The sequence below is a fragment of the Hermetia illucens genome, chromosome 1 (assembly GCF_905115235.1).
Source record: "Hermetia illucens chromosome 1, iHerIll2.2.curated.20191125, whole genome shotgun sequence".
In the NCBI taxonomy this organism is placed as follows: Eukaryota; Metazoa; Arthropoda; class Insecta; order Diptera; family Stratiomyidae; genus Hermetia; species Hermetia illucens.
In genome coordinates, this window is record NC_051849.1 from 158105582 (window position 1) to 158114142 (window position 8561).

At 42.7% G+C, this 8561-nt stretch overlaps 1 non-coding gene across 1 annotated transcript; it reads left to right on the forward strand.

Annotated features, from left to right (window-relative positions):
- Nucleotides 1-8048: 8048 nt before the first annotated feature.
- Nucleotides 8049-8120, forward strand: Trnat-ugu. Its single transcript has one exon. It is a non-coding gene; the product is annotated as a tRNA-Thr (tRNA).
- The last annotated feature ends 441 nt before the right edge of the window (nt 8121-8561 follow it).

Sequence of the window (8561 nt, forward strand, 5' to 3'; positions counted from 1 at the left end):
TAGAAGCAGAAGCACTGCCACGTCCGGTCAAGCGGTAACAAAGAGCAAGTCATTATGGACCCGTTAGTTGTAGCGCCCGCAACTAGAGGCAATAGAAATCTCTTTGGTTGCGATATGAATTATGTCAAGACTTTCGACAGCGTCCCGCACACCTGGTTCTTCGAAGTCCTACATCTGCACCGCATTGATTCCAAATTAACAAAGTTTTTGGCGGTAGTCAAGGAAAGTTTAAGTTTATCAGTGCATTCATCTGAGGGTGTCAATACCTCAGGGCCCATCTGAATACGAAGTGGCATCTCCCAAAGGGATTTAAGCCCCCTTTGGTTTTTTGTGGCACTTAACCCCCTTCAGGGCAATTGAATGATGCTAGAAGGCATGGTTTTGCAATAAAGTATGGCCTACGCGCTAAGAATAAAATAATTGCATTGAATGTATTCGCTATCCCTTCAGTGGTTTATGCATTCGGAATATTGCCGTGAACGAAGACTGACCTGGAAAACATCCAACGACGGATTCCAGCGACGAAAATTCAGAATGCATCATCTAAACTGGTAGGCCATGGCTGACGTGGCGGTGCAACATCACTGCCAAGTCCGCTCGCTGCGGGCTTATTTTTACAGGAAACAGCAGGCGGGTACTTGCATGCGGCAGTATGTATGGCAGAGTATGAGCCGATTCCACTTAACTTGAAGGATCGATCTTTCAGTCCTCGGAGTGAAGTCAGGTCAAATCAGGAGCGTACCTGATAGTTTTCCTAACAGCATGTGTTGAGACTGACAAATACTAAGTGATCGTGACATACAATATAACGAGCCTGATTTGCTTTTAGTTGATAAGACGGGTCGCTCCGCGTCTATTGTTGTGTTCCTATCGCGCATAATAGCAACATTGAACAGAAATACGTGGGGGAGTAGTTGAACTATGAACCACTGACTCGGGAATTCAAAGAAATTTGGCGTATCGAGCGGGTGGTTGTAGATCCCATAATATTGTCAGCTACAAGAATTGTGCCTAAATCCCTCATGGTTACCCTGAATGTCCTGGGACATTCACACAGTCAGGTTCAAATCATGCAGAAATATACTTTTCTGCATAGGTGCTCGATGTTGCGGGGAGTTCTCGACAGATTCTCTCACTAACGTCCCACCAGCCACCACCACCAGTGCTCCTTTATCTTTTAAGCAGGTAGGATCGTCCGAGTCTAAATGCTTGGCATTTAGTGGCAGTATTAGGTTAAATAGGAATACTATTTGTTATGTCGATTGCACCAAGGCCTTTGACAGCGTCCCCTACACCTAGCTAATCTATGTCCATATTGCATTGATTCGAAACTTGGGTCGATGGGTGGAAACCGAGAGTAATGCATGGTGAACATATAAATTGCCCCTAACAGCCGCTAGTTGATCTCCATTTGTCGAACAGATGACTCCCTGCTGGGGATCCTTTTGTTGCGACTGCAGAATATGTGTAGGCAATTTAGAACTGTAGTCGCTTATAATGAACTAGTAGAAAACGACCAGCGCCGAATTTGCGATTCAGTTTTAGAAATGTTGGACTAGCTTATTTTTGGCTCGCTTGTAATGGTATCAATGCTAAGCGCATGCAGCTATAATACTGTATGCAAGCTGATTCGTCAAAGCCTTGCAAATATAAACTGATCACGTAAACTTATTCGGTTTCCCGGCCTGTATGTATTGGGACAGGCAAATTTTACCTGATTGGAGAAGAGATAAAAAAAATAAAATAAACAAAAATAAAAAAAAACTATAGTACCCCACCATGCAAAATTCTATCTGATATCTCCGAACAAACGTCGTTAAGAAAGTGATTGGGGTGAATAAAAAGCCTCTGATAAATTTAGGGCAATGAAATCGGTTAACGCAACTGCACAGGTTTCCATACTGTCAAGGATTGAGCAAAGGTTCTTGACAAATTTACGGCTTCAGAACGTGAGTAAATTGGTGCGTAACAAACATACGTTTTCACCCTATATATTGGTACCCTCACGGGAAAAAGAGGGGAATTCGATAAACCCCTTCAAAAGAAGTACATTGATGATCTTTCATAGAATCGAGTGCCTGCTGCCAGTATCTGTGGAATAGAACGTGTTAGTAATAGTATGATTTTGATCAAACTTGGGATAATATAGTTCATATTATATTTTATACTATTACCAACTTTTACAACTCTGCGATAAACTTAAGGGGGGTTTTACTCAATTTTCCCAAAAATATGGTAATATACTATTATTAACTTAATTTGAATAGGTATCGATATGGAAAGTATTTTGAGGCCTGGGTACCATATACCATATAGATTTTTCAGTTGGGTAGAGTTTCTGAGAATGGGTCCGTTAAAGAAATCATCACTTTTCACCCCTCCCACTCCCCGCCTTTTTAACAAATCTCAAAACTTCGAAAAGTACTAATCGAGACCTTTCATTTGATACCCCACGGGATTACATTCGGAGAAAAAAATTGTACACCCCCCTTTTACATGTATGGGGACCCCCCCCCCCCCCTTAAATTCAACCTAGAAGGATATCACTCACTGCATATCTGGGGGTCCACAGTTGCCACCAAATTTCGTGTCAATCGGTTTAGCCATTTCTGAGAAAAGTGCTTGTGACAGACAGACAGACAGACGGACAGCCAGACAGACAGACATTGAACTAATTTTATAAGGTTTTGTTTGGCAAACAAAACAGTTAAGCAGAATATTAAAATCACCGTCGAACCACGCTGCGCGGTTAGCTATGGTGGAATACTGTAAGAAGCAGTGCTGTCGCTACATTGCATCTCTAGATCCACAACAAGCACTTGATTGTATGCTACACAAATTCATCTCGCATGCTCAGTAGTAATCCGATCCGAATACTGAATTCGAAGTATGGCAGGCATATCAGAACTGTCAAAGTGTCTCTGTCAAAGAAGCACTCTCTGGCCAATCACCTTTGCTTTTGTTGCAGACTCTGACATATTGGCCATCCAAGTCCAGTGCTTCACACACTGTTTTATCCAGATGATAGGGAAACCGTCTCATTAAATCTGATCTGGTATGATCGTTTAATGCAACACAGTCTGAATTAATCAATCTGTAAAAATAACAGAATTTTTGACGATCGATCGAAAATTAAACAGACACTTTCCCAGTCAGTAGCAGCTATCTGCCCAGAACTGAGCGATTTAAATATCTCGGACCAATGCTTTCAGCTAATGGCGAACTGCGCTATGAAATCGTTTCACTCATCGGCGCCACTTAGTTGAAGTGGCTTTCCACAAATAGCGTTGATTGTGATCGACATATCAACGAACGTCTGAAATCCAAAATTTACTGAAGTATCATCCACCCTGTCGCCCTTTATAGTTCTAGCTCTGGGTGTTAGGCGTAGTGGAGGCATAGATGTTTCGTTGGATAAAGTGCATTACATGCCACATCGCATTCGAAGTGAGGATATCCGCGATTGATATGGGGTTACGCCTTTCGTGCAAACATTACAAGAGGGGCGCTTCCGATGATATGGATATCTAATTCACCCTGAGGAGAACTCACGTGCGAAGATTGGTCTAAACAACGATGGCATGATTGCTGGATGGTGGCTTGAGAGCCTCGCGAATCCATTTAGATTAGTTCAGACAACCCAACCACGTTTTTGAATAGAACAAAGACTAAACAAGAAGAAGAATAATGTTTTTTTCCATCGGAACCCCGATCTAAAAAAAAAACATTCACGTATTGCCTAGGACGACAGCTAAAGGATTATCTGGCAAGGTAGCCTAAGCATTTTACAATATTCTTTATTAAGAAATTTGGAAGCATAAATTACAGAATAAACTGAAGAATGACACCACAATAAAAATTATCACCGCCAAAGGAAAGAGGAAAATCTGATAATCGGATCATGCTAAACTGGGGCAGAAGATGAATTTGGAAATAGCTTGTCCCTAGAAGTAGCCGTTAATAGAGTTCATTACGTGTTGAAAATTTGGTTATGGAGTCCTAAACTACTGACCTGATTGTTTTGGAACATTTCCGGTGATATCTACATCATCTCAAAACTCAGCAGTGGCAGTAATTACTCCTTCAAAACACGACCCGTAAAAATGTCGTGTCTCTCCCGTTGCCGGGCACATCAGTCTGCCCTCCACGATAAACCTTGGTCAATCATTTGCCTTGTATAATTTCTCGAATATAGAGGTGCTTCGGTGTTAACTACTTCCTGCAAGCATGTGCCCTACTTGATATCGGTATATTCGAAAGGGCTATCCAAGTAGGGTCAACTCAGCTATAGCTTTAACAACAGTCAATGTCAATCCCTAACAACACCGCTTCTTACATCTTCGAAACCGTCCTTTTGATGAAGTTGCTGTTAACTTGTACTCCTGAATAATTAGGACCGTACAAACCGCTACGGATCTAGACTGGGGAATCGAAAAACACCTCCCCCAACCCAGGGTGTCTTCCGAACCGTGCCCATTGGATAGTTTTCAGTCGGGAGTAACTGTACGTAACGTAACTCAATAAGTAAGTTCGACCTTACCGTGGTTCGGGGGGGCTATAGCATGGCGGACCTTCTAACCCCCATAATCGTGGAAATCAAATGGGTAATGTTACAAAAATAAGAGCCAAAATGAGAGCCAGGAGATTACACTCAAGAAGGGAGAAGTTGGGACTCCAAGCAGTACAGGTATACTGCGAAGACAACAACCAGCAAGCACTACAGCTTAAAAAGCAAGAAGAAGCAAAAGCATAATAATAATAATAATAATAATAATTCTGCATACGTGCTCGATGTTGCGGGGGGTACTCGACGGATTCTCCCACTGACCTACCACCGGCCACCACCACCAGTGCCCCTTTAGTTTTTAAGTAGGTAGGATCGTCCGAGCCTAAATGCTTGGCACTTAGTGCTAGTATTAGGTAAAATCCGGCATCTGCCGAGATTGTGATAACTCGGAAATAATAATCGCTGGCACAACAATCCATATTGGATCAGGGCCTTGAAGTGTGTTAGAGCACTTCATTCAAGACCGTAACGGTACACTATAGTAGACTGTAGGAGGCAATGTGGTCAGCATTGCGCTCGCCCGAGATTATTACCCTGATTTGACTCAGGTACTCATTCACAGCTGAGTCGACTGGTATCCGACGTCAAATCACGATACAAATCCCACTGCCGCCAGCGAGATTTGAACCGCGACCTTCCGTAGGACAGCCTTGTGCAGCTATCCGGAAGCAAAAGCATGTCTGAGATAAATATATCAGGAGGAGCAGGAAACTATGGAAGACCTTGTCGTCAGGCAGATGTGGAAGGGATTGATTGCGAAACTTGTGTTCACCGGGATACGCTTTCGATCAGGTCATGGTGGAGTGCGCGGCGAAAGAGACTATAGAGTGGCCTCAGTTCCTCAATTGCCAGGCTGGGAAGGAGCAGAACCGTCTACATGTGCTGAGGATGATATACAAGGAGCACACATGATGACACTGTATTCCTTCCGGCAGCTGCAACAATAGAGGCAAGAAGGAATGAAACGTCGGTGTTGCCATATCAATTATCGATTTGGCTACATACCTGTGCACTTGAACAAGGAAAAATCCAGGAAAGACACCTCGGAGAAGGCACCGGGTAAAAAGCATACCGAGGTCCCCGAAGAACTTTCGAAAGCCATCAATCCAGAAAGGACTGGATCAAACAGAGATTTAGACCTCTTGCCCAGTGAGGAGCAGAAGCTGGACGACCCAGACCTAGAAATTCCAGGGCTTAGGGTGGAAAACGACGCACATGAAAGCGCCATGTAGGGGGAGGAGGGTGATAGTGTGACAATGGAGAAGAGCTTCAAACAGTAACGGAGGCAGTGGCAAGCAGTAAGATACCCTAGATAAACATCCACCATGCGGAAGCTGCATCTGCGTTGATTGGAAGGGCAAGTTCCAAGGAGAACATTGAAATGGTGCTGGCTTAGGAGCCCTGGGTGTACCGAGGGCACATTCGCGGTCTGCAAGGAAGAAGCATGCAGATAACTTCGGACTCTGCTTACGACAAACCAAGAGCTTGCATAATTCTTAACATAATTTAAAATATGTATGTCTTTTCAAACTTCTGACCGGGACGTTGTGTGTATCCAAGTCTCATTAGAAGCCGGGGGAAGCACTCAAAAAGCAGTCATGGAATCGAGCTACTTTCCAGGGGGTGACATCCGCCCATTTCGCCTCGGCTTTGGTGCCAACGCCTATCACGAAGTGCAGCGACACCAATCGAAGAGGTGAGCACCTTCTTGAGTGTATTCTTAGACATAATTTAGAAATTTATAACATTGAGAACACTCCGACATTTGTGATCAGCACTAGACAAGAGGTACTGGAAATAACTCTAGGAACTACTCTAATAAGCGAGCTGGTCAGAAATTGAAGGGTATCGGATGGACCCTCTATGTCTGATCACAGAATGATCAGATTCGATAGTGAGGGTAAATCCGAAATAAAAAGAATAATAAGGAATCCTAGGAGAATGGATTTGGATTCCTATGCAACGCACCTGAGCAACAACATGGCACACCTTCAAGGGGGCGGTGACATCAAGAGCGAACTGGAACTATAAATAGTGGTGGAAAACCTCAACACGGCTTTCTGGATGGGCAAAATGCTAGAAAGTAGGCAAATAGAAGTACGATAGGTAAAAATTCTATTGTCATGAATACTGTTCAAGATTGTCCACAGGGCGTGGTGTTATCGCCGCTTATATGGAGTATGGTAGTAGACGAATTCCTGGACGTGCTAACAAATACTGAAAGATACATACTACATTGTTTTAATTTGTAGGGGCAAATATGAAGATACCCTATGTGATAGAATCCTAACTGGACTAAGGGTTACTAGTGCCTGGTGCAGGAAGGTGGGACTTCGTATCAATCCAACCAAAACCACCATTCACAAGGAAACGTAAGCTCGATCATCTGAGAGTCATAAGGCTACATGCCATGGTGGTGAAACGAGAAACAAAGGTTAAATATTTGGGAATTACGCTTGACCACTCTGGAAGACGCATGTCGGAATCACTTCTCGGAAAGCTACGAGGGCTCTGATGACTAGGTCCACAGCAGCAGGAAAAAAGGGGGTTACAGCCCGAAGATACTGCTTTGGGTATACACTGCAATAGTAAGGCCAATGATTATCTATTGGGCGTTAATCTGAGCAGAAAGAATTGAACTCAGCACACAAGCCAAGGAGTTACATAAACTCCAAAGACTGGCATGCGTGTATCAGTGGGGCAACGGCATCCCTGGAGGTCCTTCTGGGATTAACCCTTCTCCATCTACACATTCAGATGCAGGCAAGGAGGGCAATCTGGATGGCCGCGAGTATTATTGAGGCGGGAAGCTGCCTACACCGCTTGGCTCGTACAACAAGGTCTGGATACTCGGGGTTCCAGACCATGTTGAGTTGGAAGGCAATGTGAGGCAGCAGACGAACTAGCCAAGAAGGGAGCAGGCACGATTTTGGCTGGTTTATGGCTGGTTCTCTGATGCTAGTATCGCTCCGCTAGGAGTATATGCACAAAGCATGCCAGAGTGTTCACTGTTATTAAACTAGGAAATTTCTACTTTCAACAGAATTGCTAGATACACACTAAATAACTGGTGCACCTGAATCAAACAATTCCAAGAGCATATGTTTAACTATCAATACAAAGTAATAAAAAGCTTAACATAAACGTAGCATTGGTAATTCGGATCAAAAGCGAATGCAAGGAGCAAAGTTATTTTCTGTAAAAGTCCGCACTTATCAATCTCACAAAGATAATTGTTTAGATTGCTTATGAGATTTACGAGGCTACGTAAATATTCTAATTCTCATTTAACTAAGAATGTTAAACAAATTATTTCCATGCCCTTGCTTCTTCCGATGAATTATTCAAGCAGTGGAAAGAACTTTAGAAAATTGGGAATAAATTATTGAATGCATCTTTAGAAGCTCGCTACTATCATCAATAGTTGGAAGTACTTAGGAATAAATTCTGTATTTCTTGTCTTTTAAAGGCGATATGCGTCGCCTCTTTAGCTCAGTGGCAGAGCACTGGTCTTGTAAACCAGGGGTCGTGAGTTCAATCCTCACAGGAGGCATGGAGCTCCCTAATTTCTTATTACATTCATTTTCAACCAAAATTCTACATTTGTGTGATTGTTTAAGATAACTGTATTATAAATAACGGAATACACATATAAAACGCTTAGAGTAGCAATCCCTTTATTAGGAATCTATAATTACTGGTAAAATTTTGAGTAAATATGTTGTTATAAAATATATATATTGTAATAAATATATAAACATGTGAAAACAACTTGAAGATATTCTGCTCAAGTTTAAGGCGCATTTTGAATTAACGTGCTGAGTGCCGTACAAAAATGGGACTTAAAGGTGGCACTGAATAAATCTAGGGAAGAGATTCGAGATAGTATCGGAGGTGAAGAAGAGAAGAGTGAAACTGCTTGAAGTGACTTATTGTTTATGATAAGTATGATACATATAGGAAATATTTATGGAATGCTACCACGCCAACTGCA